Below are 15,038 nucleotides of genomic sequence, written 5' to 3'. Positions count from 1 at the left end.
AGCAGCTTAGCTGGGTGGTTCTGGCTCAGGATCTCTCATGAGGTTGCAGTCAGGATGTCAGCCAGGGCTGCAGCCACCTGAAGGCTTGACTGGAGCTGGAGGATCTACTTCCAAGATGGAGCACTCACATGGCTATTGGCAGTTCCTTGCTGGCTATTGACAGGAGGCTCCTGCTCCTCACCCCGTGGTCTCTTCATAGGGTGTTTTGAGAGTGTCCTTACAATACATAGCTGGCTTCCCCCATGGTGAGTGATCCAAGAGAGCAAAAGAAGGAAGCCTCAACACCTTTTATGACCTAGTCTCCGGCCATGTCTGTCTACGACCATCACTTCTGTCATATTCTATTTGTTAGGAGTGAGTCACTAAGTGTAGCCCACACTCAAAAGGAGGTGAATTTAGCTCTACCTTTTGAAGGGAGGAATAAGAGGAAAAATTTGTGGAGATATCTTAAAACCACTATGTGGCTTCATAGGGGTACTGCGAGGATTAAATGAGCTAAACCATGCAAAATGTTCAGCAAATGCCTGGCACACAGTAAGCACTCAATAAATGTTGATTAATATTATTTTTAAAGAACGATCAATAGACCGCTGTTTAGCTAGGGAAATCTGGATTGAGACATTAGCACATAAAAAATTAATTTATTGATATTTAAAAATTATGTAGGATTACGAATGTTCAGTAGAAACAGGTATCTGAGGCAGCAAGTGTTTCTGACATACTCCTCTGGCTTTAAGTCTCTTTCGTAATTTATCGTGCGCTGAGTTGGGGAGCAAGGGGAACTGGATGTTGGGGACCGCCTTTACACCTAAAATCATCAGGTCAAGGGTGTACAGAACTATTAAATTATTTAGGCCAGATGGAAAGATGATAGAATTACTCTCCATTGTGTGCCCCAATTCTCACTGTTATTTTCCTGCTGCTATCTATAAAATTAGCTGGCTCACTTCTTACAAAGCCAACGACAGTGCATCTCCATTATCTTATTAGATATTCCTCTTGAAATAAAAAGCCCTTCTACATCGGTAACAGCATCTATTAGCACTGGCACATTCCAGCTCCCTGGATACCATTGCTCTCAAATGATCTGGGCATCCTAGACTAATTTAGACCAGGGAATCCACAGCCACCCTAGGGGATTGAACATAGGGCAGGGGAGGGGGGGTTTGGAGGAGGCTTCTAGATGTAATTATTAACTCAGAGGATCCTCAAAATAGCAGAATTTCAGGCTTCTTCCTCGAAGGTTTAAATTTCTCCAAGAAGATTGCTCACCAAATGTGGAATTCGTATTATTCTCCACTATTTCTGCTGCCAGCCTGTGGCTGGAGAACATTTCCAAAGATGGCTACAATTCTGTAAAATTTGTGTTCTGTAAAATGGGCAGAATAATACTCTTAGCTGGGAGACATACTGTCCTTGCCCCAGCCGTGTCTCTGTGGCACTCACCTCCACCTGTCCAATGCCGCTTATTGTGATCACCTGGGACTCTCTGCCTGAGGGTTCTTTCCCAGGCTGTGGGAGCACACTCCACCTGCACATAGGGAAAAGCAGAAATACTGGAGAGTTAATGCCTGGAAGAGCTTTCAATATGGTAGAAGCCCAGCTTCCTCACCTTCTAGGAGGGGAGAAGATTCTACATCATCTCCCAGAGCTCACCAGCAAATCCTGCTGAGCTCCAGTCGCCCACAGCAGCAACTGGCTTGATAACACACCTATTATTGGCTTCCTTCTCTTCCCTGTCTCACTTGCCCACTCATCTTCTGGTGTTTCTTGGGATCAACTCTCAAATAAAACTACTTATACTCAAATCCTTGTCTCAGGGTCTGCTTTTGGGGAAACTCAAACTAAGACATCGTTCATAGGGTCGATATGAGGATTAAAAGAGATGATGTATGTACAATGCCTGGCACATAATAATAGCAGCTAGCCTATATCGATCAGTTTCTTTGTGCGAGCACTGCCTTAAATACTTTGCGTGCAGGAACTCATCTAACCCTACATTAGTCTTCACAACAAGCCATTACTATTTCCCTACTACAGATGAGGAGACTGAGACATACAGAGAGTAACTTGTCCAAGACCACACATTATTCAAACCATTTAAACCATTATTCAGCTCCAGGCAGTAAACGTGGAAACATTCTTTCCTGATGCTGGAGTGGTTCTTTGAGTTATTGGGGCTCTAACTGATTGAGTTGACCTTGGGAGATTCTGACTTGTTTTCTGTGTATTGTTGACACATGGGTAACTATTTTGAGAGAGATTTTTCCTGTTGCCCCCATCTAGGAGGGCTTCTGTCGTAGAAGTGACAGCTAGAGGCTGTGGGTGGTGGCTCTGGGGATGGGAGCTGGAAGGGGGATTTACACTTGTCATTCAGATACCCTCTACACAGAGGTCAACTACAGCCAAGACGGGGGGTGGGGAGAAGTGGGTAGGAAAGTGGGGGTGATGTTCATGGGTTGTTAAGAGAAGAGCTGATGGTTCCTTCTCCCCTCTACCTCCTATGAACTCTTGTGGTCAGGGGAGTTAGGTTTGGTCAGGGAACTGACCACACCCCCCAAGGAACTGGAGTAGAAATGAAAGGACAACCACACCTCCTGGTCACTTCAGGTGCCTTGAGCCACAAGCTAGGCAGGTGATGACGGCGGCGGGGAGGGGGAGGAGGAGTAGGATTTAAATCAAACACAACATTTGAGTTTTAAACTGGATTGATTTTTAATAGCTGAAAAAGACCTAAGAGTGACAAAAACTGTCTAAGATGTGAAGAGACATGAAAGGCAAATTTGCCATAAAAACATGGTTCAAAGTAGTGATTGGTGAAAAATAAACTGCTCAATAACAGCTAATCCTTATAAAGTCCTTATCATGGGCCAAGTACTCTGCTAGGCATTTCACAAATAGTCACTCACATAGAGTCACTATTATCATCATCATCATCCCCATTTTACAGAGGAGGAAATTGAGGCACAGAGAAGTTAAGCAAGTTTCCCAAGGACATAACTAGAGCTGGCACTTAAATGCAGGCAATCTGGTTCCGGAGTTTGTGGTTTTAGCCACTAAGCTACACTGCCTTGCCAACCATCCACTTTCATATGGCATTCTATTCTGGTGTGGTTTTCTCTCTTGCGTCTTTTGAAGCTGACATTTCTGTTCTTTCTACACTGTTTGTGGTTAAACTTAGTGCCTGGAGGACAGAGATAGAGGTTGTAATAGTTTAAAATGAGGCACTGGACTCGCATTTCTAAAATGACATTTTCCCAAATGGTATGAACTTTAAATGAAAACATATAAGATCTGACAGTCTGATTTAAGGTCTAAGCAGGGCCAACGAATAACTAATGCTCACCTTTTCCTACCAACACTACAAATTTACACATTGATTTGATTCTTAAGCTTTTCTCCTAGATCTTGATTGCATTATGAGGTCTAGGCTCAGATAGGCATTGCATAAATTAGAAGGCTTAGTCTTCTAGACTTGTCCCACATATATCCAGGATAAAAATGCCTTGACATCTTGGTGACTACTTGTTTATTTATTATTGAGACCCATAATGAGTAGCAGCACAGGATCTGTAGCAGGATGTTTCTGAGACATCTAATAGAAATGCTGACTCAAACTGTCTTAAACACAAGGAAAAGGCAGAATTTATTTAATTAAGCAATGCAGTGGTGTTATCAAGTACCCAGGTTTCTTTTGCTTCTCTTTCTTTCTATTTTTCAACTCTGCCTTGCTTAATAAAGGCTTTGACCTAAGGCTGGTTTTCCTCCTAGTCACAAAATGGCTGCCAGTGGCAACCAGGGTACTTGCCTCCTTGTTCATACAGCAGGATAGACAGGGAAAATCTCTCTCTCAAACCATATGACTTTCCTTTAGTCTAGTTGGGCCAAACATTGATTAAGACTAATAAGCACCCACTGCCCTGGAAGAGTGGATACCTGAACACAGTTGGGGTTCTATTATAAGGAGGAAGGAACAAATAGATGCTGGGGAGGCTCTGAAGCTGTTTCTTCATCTGGCAGAAGGTGACCTGACAGAGAATCTTGCAGAGAATCATGAGGCTCAGAGATAATGTATGTAGGGTTGCCAGATTTAGCAAATAAAAATAGAAGATGCCCAGTTAAATTTGAATTTCAGATAAACAGCAAATCATTTTTTAGTTTAACTATGCGCACCTCTTTCTACAAACGCCACAAATTTACACAGTGATTTGGTTCTAAAGCTTTTCTCCCAGATCCTGATCGCATCAGGAGGTCTGGGTCCAGAGGGGCATTTCAAAAATGGTTTGGTTTTTCTTTTTGACAATGGTTAGAAAGCTTATTTAGTCTTCTACCGTTGTCCCACATGTATCCAGGATAAAAATACATACTTATACTAAAAAATTATTCCTTGTTTATCTGAAATTCAAATTAAACAGGCCTCCTGTATTTTATCTGGCAACTCGAAATGCATGGAAAGTTCTTGGCACATAGCAGGCATTCATTCAGTGGTATTAGTGCTCTTTCTACATAAGAAAAGAGCTCAGTTAAATGGCAGCACGGTATTTTAAACTCTTACTAACCTAGAAAATATATGCTTTTGATCAAAATTGCAATGAACCGAACTGGACGTGGCTCCAAGAAACCCCTCACCACTACTCAAATCCAGACCAGAGCAAACATCCCTAAGTGGAAGGTCATATTTGTATATATGGGATGGCACTTTATAAAGAATCTAATATTACCCCTTAAAACTAAATTGGACCTATATCAACGGATCTTCAGTCACTGGTTTTTCCTTATCTTTTTCTGAAGCTACACAGATAAACCATTCTTCATTTGATTCAAAGGGAATTGCTGCTGCAATTCCTGGGACAAAGGCACTAATGCACAGGGGTGAAAATGGAGTAATTGCTCCAGGAATTCTGGCTCCACGTGGGTGAAGCTTGAGGTCACAGCACTTTTACTTTGCATCTGGAGGAGCAGGAGACTGCAAACTCTATGCTGTCGCCTCTGACTCCATTTTCCCTCACTGCTAATTCATTGTTCCTACCTGTGAAATTTTCTAATATGCTTCCTGAAAAGCTGAAGAGAAAGCAGGTAGCTTCATTTCCTCATCAAATATTCACCATGTTATGAAAAAGAAAACCCTATTGGCTTGGTACTGAGTGGCCAAACCCAGCATATTGTTACATATTGTTACCAGATTCCCGACAGGGATAGATTAATTGGATTTTATCCAAGATATCTATTTCCCATTACAGTACAGTGCTGCATATTTCTAATTTGGTGGCTGCTATGACCTCATACACTGCTTATTTTCTATGCTTTCCCTAAAAACCAGAAAAAAAAATTTCCTCTTTGCTTTCTTAGGTGGAAATCATTATGCAGCTTTACATAGATTTGTCCGCAATGTCTTTTAAAATTATTTTTCTTAATTATCAAAAAGTGGCATTGGAAATGTATCTCCTGCCATTTCATCACCTCTTCATCCTCATTGGAAACCTGATCCATGGTAGGTATTAAGATCTTCACATTCCTACTGGTTGGGCGATGACTTCATTGCTTTCATGCCAGCTGGGGAATCTTGTGTGGCGGAGCATTGGACCAAAGCGGAGCTGTGGTTTGCTGCTGCTGCCGCTGCTGCAACAGCCCTTTGCAAGCACCCAGCGGCTGTGTAAGGAATCCTCAGGCTACTAGTTCTTTGCTCCTAATTCACCCAAGGGATTGCAGGCTGATGGATGAGTGTATGTGTGAATATGTGTGTAAATGTGTGTATATATGTGCGTGTGTGTGCACGCGCAGCTGCAACAGTTGGGCAGCAGCAGCAGCAATGGACTTCGATATCATTTTTACCATCGACAGAGATAAACCATCCTCCATCCTTTATTTCCAAGCAATGCCTCGGCTCCCGCTACAAATGTGCTCTCCCCACTCTTCCCGGACCGCCCCCCGCCGCCGCACGTGTCCCTCCGGAGGGAGGCCAGGATAGCTGTGCTGCAGGCAGGATTCCCCTTTTTTTCTGCAGTGACAGGCGGATTCCCGGTCCTCCTCGGCCCCCCGCCCCCGCAGCCGCCCCTTTCCCAGTCACGATCTTCTCCCCCCCTCCCCCCAACATTCTCTTCCCCCTATAGCTCGCGACTCGGGCCCCGCCCCGCCCAGTCAACCAGCCCAGGTTGCTAGGGCCTGGCGGGGCAACCAAACCTGGCGCGCGAGAAGGCGCGGCGCGCGCGTGCGCGCGCAAGCGATCTTATACAAGGAACCAGCCGTCTTCGGCTTCTGGAACCCGAGCACGAGCGCCACGGGCGGGGCGCGCGAGCCCGAACCCGAGGACGAGCACTCTCTCCGCATTGGCTCCTACCAGATATGGGCGGGGCGGAGGCGGGACCGGGCGGGATATGAGGAGCTTCTCCATTGGCCCGAACGGGAACGCCGGGGCGGGGCAGTTAGCAAATTAGGCTGCGCGTTCGCCTCTGCGAGAGGGCGGGGCCGGAGGTTTCGATTAGTTGCTGCCGTTCGGGAAGGTAAAGCGGCGACGGCGGCCTCAGGAGCTGAGGGGTCCCCGGCTGGAGGCGGGGGACTCAGCGGGGTGAGTAGTCCCGCCGCCATCCGCCCTCCAGGTCCTCTTGCCCTCCCATGGGCACCGCGCCCACTTAGCTTCTCCCAAGAGAGGGGACCCACCCGGTCCCCCTGGGCAGACGTGAGAAGGGGCGGCGGCGCGGGTTCCCCCAGAACGGGGCGACGCGGCGAGGGTGCCCCAGCCGAGAGCGGCCCTTCCGCAGCGCCCCAGTGCGCCGCTGGAAGGGCTTCCCCAGCGAGGGGCTGGGGCTGTATTTTGCGGGGTGGGAGACGGGAGGCTGTGAGGAGGGGCGGCGGGTCGAGGCCGCCCCGCGGGACTCCCTTCAGCGGCGGGTCTGCGGCGTCCCCGCCTCGCCGCCACCGCGGCGCCACCTCCCCCGGGCTTGCGGCGAGGGAAGCCCCTTCCCGCCGGCGCCGAGGAGGAGTCTGCGCCCCGGAGCCCCCGGCCCGAGTTCCGAGGGAGCCCGGGACACGCCGGGGGCTGCCAGCCGCGGCCCCGGCCCTGCTGACCTTGGCTGCCCGCGAGGGTGGGCGAGCGCCCCGCTGCCTGCCCTGCGGCTCCTCCAGCCTCCCCCGAACAAGTTTCAGGCGTTGCCGTGAAGTTCACGACTGGCAGAGTGGGGAGAAGCCGCAATTGGCCCCTTCCCAGACCTTCACACCGCTTGCACCCTCATCGAAATGAAATCCTGGGGTTTGGAACCATTTCCCAGGAAGAACAGGTCCAGCTCGCATTGACATGTTTTGTGCCCACGTCGAGGGAAAAATAACCTGAACATATTTCAGTGTAAAGGCAGATCTTCCTTGAGGGTTTTGTTTTTCGCTTCACTTGAGTGTTACAAAGCACATATGCCTGAATAAGAAAACCCTGACCTTAGTATCTCCACAGTGAGATTAGACGGATGCTGTGATATCTAAGTAGTTGCAGATCAGTGTTCTGTTAACACGATCTATTTTAATTGGCTGAAATTTAAGCTGATTTTAGAAAGTGTTGCAGACAGGGAATAATTTCTTCCCGTGCATCTGATTTAGGTTTGTTTGGACGTAATGATTATGTGGTTAATGGAAAAGATTACACAAATTAATTTGTCTGAGAGCATTTGACTGAAACAGGAGACATAAATATGTATAGAATAGGATTATCGTTTTAGGTAGCATCTGCTGGAACATTTCCAGTTTGTTCCTTTCTTGCTGTAGGGTTACAAAAAAGACATCTTTATCAAGACCATTCGGAATTATATGTGAATGACATTTAGATGTAAATTTGTTTTTAACTCTTTTAAGTGTTTAAAAATATTCATAAAATGTGAATAACCTATATTTACTTGTCTCTGTATGTTTACTGTTGAAGGGGGATAGTATAATATATTTAACAACCCAATTATGGTTCATTAATAATAATTTTTTTAAAAAGGTGTGCCTCCTTTTGAGAACATGATAGTTGAGTACCTTAGCAATCCTTTTAATTTCCTTATTAAAAGTCCTATTTTAGGTTTGAGCATTTCTGGCGTTGACACTGGAACAGGAGTAAGGAAGCCTGCAGCAGTATTACCAGTTTGAGACCGCCAGTGGGTGTTTCTGTTGACAAATGCAGAGAAGGGAACATTTGGGAAGGAAATCTTTTTTTTCCGGGGTGGGGGGTGGGTGAGGAGGGAAGGAGCCAGAAGAGAGAAGCTGTAGAACTTAAAGCCGCCAGCACAGTGTATGCTAAGCGTTTCACAAGTAGAAGGAAACCTAATTAGGATAAAAAAAAATTCAGTTTGGCTGTATTAAATAATAGAACTCCAAAAGAGAAATGCTAAAGTTAATCATTCCAAAAGTGTTAAATAATCTACTATTTCAGAGGAGTTGGAGGGTCTTCAATTGGAGAGTGTCAAATGCCTTTGAATTGTCTTGCCTTTTTAACGCAATCAGTGCAACAATTAATTTGATATATATGTATATATATATAAACAGTTTAGCATTCAAATTTTGCTTATTTAGTGTGTTTCCTAAGCCTAATTCTTAAAAACAAAACTTGGCATTTTTTTTTAAAAAAAATTAGAAATAAGCATTCTTTCTCCAGAAAGGATTCCTTTTTTTATTTCCCTGCTCAGATTTATTCGTGATTTAGGGACTTGTGGTAGGGATATTTTACTCCTTTGTGTCAGGTTTCCGAGTTTTACTTATGCAAGTTCCCTGGACTAAATCTGCCATTATTTTCATTGTAATTTTCTTGGAGTCATTTAAATCAGAATGTGGCATCTACAGTATTCCCTAGGGTTTTAAAAGAAAAGGCTGCCATTGAGAGAAATTGCAGGGCCATCTTGCATAGATGAGTAATAGAAGGTTAACTGATTGCAAATCAGATGTGTGTTCTGTTCCAAACATGCTGCATGAGGTTAAGGCAGTCTCATTTAATGAGAACCAGATTTTACGTGGTATTTCTTCTTTGAAGGTGCTGTACTGTTACATTACGAATTGAAATACAGAGGTGGAGAAATTCCTTCAAGTATGCTTTTTTCCCCTCCCAGCCTTGCTTCACCACTGTGCCCAAGAATCTGTGAGAGACTCTTTCAACAGTAGTTGCATTGTTGGAAATGACAGTGGCTTCTGTTGCAGAAATTTAACCTTTCATTATGATTTATGTTTCAACTTTGTGATAGAAAATTCAGCTATATCTGAGAATATGGCTGTAGGAAATTTGTAAGGAAATGGGCAGAGAACAAGCCTTCTTCAGCGTGTCTGTTAACAAAGTTCGTCTTTCCCCCCCTTCCATTTTGGTAACTTTGGTGGTGGTTTCCTTTATTTCTTCTAGATATTAGAAGGTATGCTAGTATAGTACTTTATTTTTGGCAGTTAGTGTGGGGCTATGACTTTTTTACATAATAAATTGATGTCAAATGATAACAAGGCATTTAAGAACAAACAAATCCACATGCATAGATCCAAAATGTGAGGGGAATTCTTTAGGTAACTCTTAACTTTGGTACAAGAATAGCAAAATTTGAAGTATTAAGTTGCTTTCTAAGTAGAAAAGTCTGTTTACTCAGAATTGTATAAATTTTAGGTTCTAATGTTTTATTTTTTGGCAACATCAAATGTCTTGCTAGAGGAGGAGATAGACTCTCAAAGGTTCTTTGTCATCTGATGCTGGTGTCAGTTGGATCACATATTTCAATTTATGAAAATAATGCAATTAAAAGACTACATTTAAACTTTCTGTTTGGGAGGCTTTTTCAATTTACTTTCAGTCTTAACATTGGAAGTCTTTTGTTGGCGATACATCACTTTAGTGTTCGGGTTTAAATTCTTGATAGTTTCTAGAATGTTTCTTCTATATAGAGCAGAGCATGGATGACTCAAAGGTCTGGCCTCATTTCTCATTCAAGTTTGTACACTTCTTTTATTTTTTTAAAAATGTTTTTATTATTTTATTGAGGTCACATTGATTTATAACTGTGTAAATTTCAGGCGTAGCACACACTTCTTTTAATACTGAGATATGAACTTGGATGTAATTCTGTTGGTAGGTGTGAAAGCTGAGAGTGAGGAGTTTCTACGTAAGAGCCTGATAACATTTAGACACTTCAGATTTGGGAATTAACAGAAAATTTTTTTATTAGGTTATAAGGACCTAGCCCATTCAGGTCTTTGAAATTGATTGTCAACACTTTCAGTTAAGCTCTTAGAAACATTTGTGTTTGAGATAGATCTAATTAGAGTTGAGTTTTGGGTGTGATCTCTCTTTGGGGCCGTCTTCTCTATGATAGTTAAATTATAATATTCTATTTATTGAGCTTTACTGAATACTAGATACTATGGCAAATAATTTATTTGCATGAATATATGTGTGTATACGTGTTCTCAGAACATCTCTGTGAGGTAGATGTTTTTTATTTCCAGTGTCACTTGACTAAATGGGCTCAGAGAGAGAAAATAATTTGCCCAGATTACCCAGGTAGTCAGCAGCAGAGGTGAAACTTCCATCCAAACCGGTCTAACTTGAACCTGTGCTCTTCAAAAAACGTGCTTTCTGCTTCTCTTTAGGAATCTGATTTCTCAAACATATTTTGAGCTCCTACTGTAAGTCACTCTTGAGGTGGTTCTAGAGGTATAAAATATGCCTCCTGGAGTTCACACACTAAGTTGGCAAGGCCACCTGACCTTTAGTCAACGTGGGAGGCTGAACTCAGATTTATCAGCATGGCTGGATAGGACAACTGGAAGCACAGAGTTTTCTTACGGAGGCCCATTAGTTCTGTTTGTTCATAAATGAAGGTTGTATATAATTATTTACACCCAAAATGAGGCAGCTGTTTCTAATTAACCACTTGGTGTTTCATGTTTCTGCATGTTCCATTATAACTTTTGACTGACTTTGATTAAATTTGCTACACTAATAAAGGCTATGAAGATAATCTTTGAAGTCAATTTTGTGGTTTAGATGCACTCTTGAAGTAAAATGGCAGCCATTACAATTTGTAGATGGGTATCTCTTCTGTAATTGTAATGACTTCAGTGAAATAAAATCTGGAGGTGAAGTCTACAGAGATATATGTTATTGTTGCTTCTTAATACATAGAAGTTGGATGCTGACAAAAATTTTTCTGCTTGAAAGTAGAATTTTCTGCTACTTAAAGCCTCTTGTGATTGTGTGTGTGTGTGTTTAAATAAGACCCATCATAAGAGAGCTAAACACTTGCTTAGCCCAAAGGATGCGCGGAAGTCCATGTTAGGGGAGAAAAAGAACTTAATATCTTATTCTGTAATTGAAAAAAATTCATGTGTTTTAAGTGTGTACTATTCAGTGATTTTGGGGGTAAATTTATGGAGTTGTGTAACCATCACTACAATCCAATTTTAGAACATTTCCATCACCCCAGAAAGATCACTCCTGCCGCATGCACATTTTTAAACCTTATTTACTTGCTTCCACGTTGATCTCTTTATCATCAGACACAGATAAAATCACGTAGATCTTAAAAGATATGTTTTAAACATATCTTTAAAACATAAAAGGTATCTTAAAAGATAACTTTTAAAAATATCTTCTTATACATATTACAATTTCTTAGCACTTTTTATATTTTCGAAAGTTTTTGCCAAACATAATACATAGCAGAATATAAAGGACGGTATGGCAAATGGTATAAATTACCTCGCCTTTGTGGTTTTATGATTTGATTTTGTTTTGCTCTTTTTTAAGCCAGCAAATAAAATACAATGTTCTTAATGATATGTTGGAAAAGCAGAAATAAGAAATCAAGGTAAAAGTAATATAATTATCGGGCAAGAAAATGTTCCTTTAAGATTTAAGGCCATGGGCAAAATAATTGGTTTTCCTGATTTTAAGCCAATAACATTGTACATTTTATTGTTTGAGCACTAATCCCCCCTGAGAGATTCATGTCTACTATGCAAGCCATAGAGCAGGCTTCGTTAAATTCAGGTATTCAGCACATTGTCTACTTTCTGCGTTGCTTCAGACTGGATTATTGTGGGATTTAGAAACAGCTTAACCTGCAAGGTACTGTAGCTGCTTTTTCCTGCCTGCATCATTATCTTTTTCGATACCCCCAAGGGTGGGCGGGGGAGTAAAGCTAATTTAGGAACGAGTTGTACAAGGTAGGCTGATCTCTGCCATGCTTCCAGGTGTTCTTGGCTCAGTGTACCGTGCGTGTAGATGGACACTGCTGATAGGATAGCTTAGGGATATTGTTTTTTGAGTACACCTAATAGAGGAATGCAGTGGTTTGGTTGGAAGTAAAGTGTTTTGGAAACTGTGTCTAACTTTCATTGCTTTTATGTGAATATTTCTCTGTGGAAAGTGACCCTTACAAGTGCCAGGCAGGTAAATCAATAACTCCTTGTTTGGTAGTTTGTGTCTGGATTTTTAGTAACAAACAGATTGGACACAGCACTGCTCTGATAATGATAGTTTACTATAAATTCAATCATAACTGGTTCGAAATAGGTTTACTTTTTTTTTTTTTTAACTGTTTAACATCTATGGCTCTGATTCTGTTGTTACTCTGTATCCTTTGTAAGAGAAAGGCCTATATCAAACAGTAACATATGAAGTACTTTCTGACAATGTAACTTTTTTTGACTTGGAGGGAAATAGTGATTTTGAAAGTAACAACTTTGGTTTCTGGAAGTTAATGAAACATATGGATGAATATATTATTATTATTTTTTAAGACTGCCTTAAATTATTTTAGATAAGTTGCAATTTTGGATCTCAGTTTTAGATTTTGTATTATGCCTAAAGATTAAGTTCTTGGCAGTGTAAAATTGTGTTATAATAATCAGATTAATCACACACACAACCGTGTGAGGAAGATACGGCAGGTAAAAAATGGTGATAAGTAATAGTTGAAGGAAACTTACTTGAATTTCCTCGAATACCCCGATATTGACCAACAGTAGAAACTAGCTTCCTGATGAATAGAATCCTTCAGAGAGTACAAAAGCTGGTTCAGGTGTGACATATCCTAGAATTTATCCACACACCCCACCCCGGTTTGACAGCCTCTCCTAGGACATATTAACTTTAATTGCTAGTAATTATTATAGTAATATTACCACGAAAATTTAAGATTAGCATTGCAAACGAAAAGAAAGTTTTATTTTCATTGTTAATAATAGTTAATTGAAAATAGTTGAGGTAGACAAAAGCTAATTTTGTGCAACTTGGTGTTTCATACTTTTTCAGTTGTTTCTTTCTAAAACAATCTGTCCTACATCCTGAGGATCTGTCCTTCATTTAGGAAATATTTATTGAGTGTCTCCTGTGTACCAAACGTGGTAGAGGCTGGATAGAGTGATACATAAAAGGGAAGTAGGCCCTGCCCTCAAAGAATTTACAGTCGTGAGGTGCAGGCAGAGGAGAAGTACAGGGCACTCTGGGAGTATATAATAGGGTAGGGACGGGGGATTCGTTCTAGGAGGAGCAGGCAGGAAGGCCACACTGAGGAGGGAACATTTAAGTGAGACCTTAAGGATGAGAAGGACATGATCTAGTTGGGGAAATAAGTTTTCCTGTCCGAAGGGGCAACTGCCCTCAGGCAAGGTGAGAGAGAGACGCTTTTGAAACACAACCTTTTAAAGAACTGAAAGAAGTCCAAAATGGCTGCAAAGTAGAAAACCAAGTGATGGAGCAGAAGCAGGCCGGGCCAGGTCTTGAAAAGGCTTAGTAGGCCATCTGCTGGGTTTTTGAATTTGTCCTCGGTCTCCTGGGAAGCTATTGAAGGTTTTAAGCAGGGATATGACATGAAATGAAATGCCCCCCAAAACGAGTTTTAGATCAATGGAACCGTGATCATTTAATAAAAGGGTCATAATCTCTGCAAGGTAAAATATTCTTCCCTCATCTCATTAAAATTTTTGCAACCGCTTCCTTGATTGATTGTCATCTATGATACTCTTTTCATTGTTTTTATAGAAATTACCTTTAATTTTCTAAAGGCTTCTCCTTTTCTTTTATCCTTCACCATTCTGTTAACCTTATATAGGAATGTCATTTCTATTTATAACTGAGTTAAAATTTTTTTCTCACAGTTTTAGCTTTCTTCCATATTTAAACTTAAAACTTTTTGCTGGTTCCCCCCCCCCCCCCCGACACTTTTAATCTGCTCAAGGTATTTAATATTTTAACGAAACATTTCATTAAATATCAACATTAAATTTGCTTTTTCCCCCCAAATACAGTGTCTTAGGTCTAGTTTAATATTTTCCACCATGTGTACTATTTCATATTTTATGAAATTTCATTTGAGCACCTACCTTGTTTTTGGAGAATTTTGTTAATGTTGTTTAGGAGCACTAATCTTTAACAAGAGTACCATTTTCAAGTCTAGTTCCCATTCTGTGACCTTATCATCTTTTATGTTAAATTGGTCTCTTTTGAGCTTCTTATGTTCAAGTGAGCTTATGTATATAAAAGTGCTGTAAAGGTGTCATTTTATATATCCTGATTTGTTTCTCTTTCTACAGTAAGTGTCCCTACATGCTCAGTTCTTTTTTGGAAATCTTCAGTCATGCTAAATTTTTGCTTGCCTTGATGACTGAATGAGCTTTCATCCAGGTCTCCCTTGGTGTAGAGTTGGTGCCTGTATAGAATGCTGTTGCCTACTTTCCCCCTCCACATAGACAAAGAATAACTACAGCATCGTCTCCTTCTTCAAACATTTCCTTTGAAAAATCTACATTTTGATGCAGCCTCTAGCTTAGCTCACTTTGGCCTTGAGTTCTGAGGCTTTTTTGAACCATTCTATACCTGCTCTGTATTCTTTCCTTGTTGCTTTAGTCTTTTTTTTTCTTTTTCTTTTTTTTCTGGTGCTGGTAACTTGAAGAGTTTGCAATGGTTTGTGTCATTACTTTTTTCACTTCCTATCTAACCTAGGACATTTATTTTTAAAAAGTTGCCTCATTTCAGGTTTTAGAGTTTGAAACTGACATTTTTGTGCCAGTGGCTTCTCTAGTATCCAAAGTGACTGCCCTTG

General features: G+C 41.5%; 1 protein-coding gene across 2 annotated transcripts in view; it reads left to right on the top strand.

Moving 5' to 3' along the window:
- Positions 1-6,472: 6,472 nt before the first annotated feature.
- The window catches only part of CDKL5 (cyclin dependent kinase like 5), a 178,711-nt gene continuing 170,145 nt past the window's right edge, over positions 6,473-15,038 (top strand). For both annotated transcript variants that reach the window (XM_046673367.1, XM_046673366.1), the window contains exon 1: positions 6,473-6,565. The gene's annotated coding sequence lies outside the window, so the exon portion shown is untranslated. The remainder of the gene's footprint in view (positions 6,566-15,038) is intronic.

The sequence above is a fragment of the Equus quagga genome, chromosome 10, assembly GCF_021613505.1.
Source record: "Equus quagga isolate Etosha38 chromosome 10, UCLA_HA_Equagga_1.0, whole genome shotgun sequence".
Lineage (NCBI taxonomy): Eukaryota > Metazoa > Chordata > Mammalia > Perissodactyla > Equidae > Equus > Equus quagga.
Note: the sequence above shows the minus strand (reverse complement) of the source record. Positions and strands in the feature narration are given on the sequence as shown.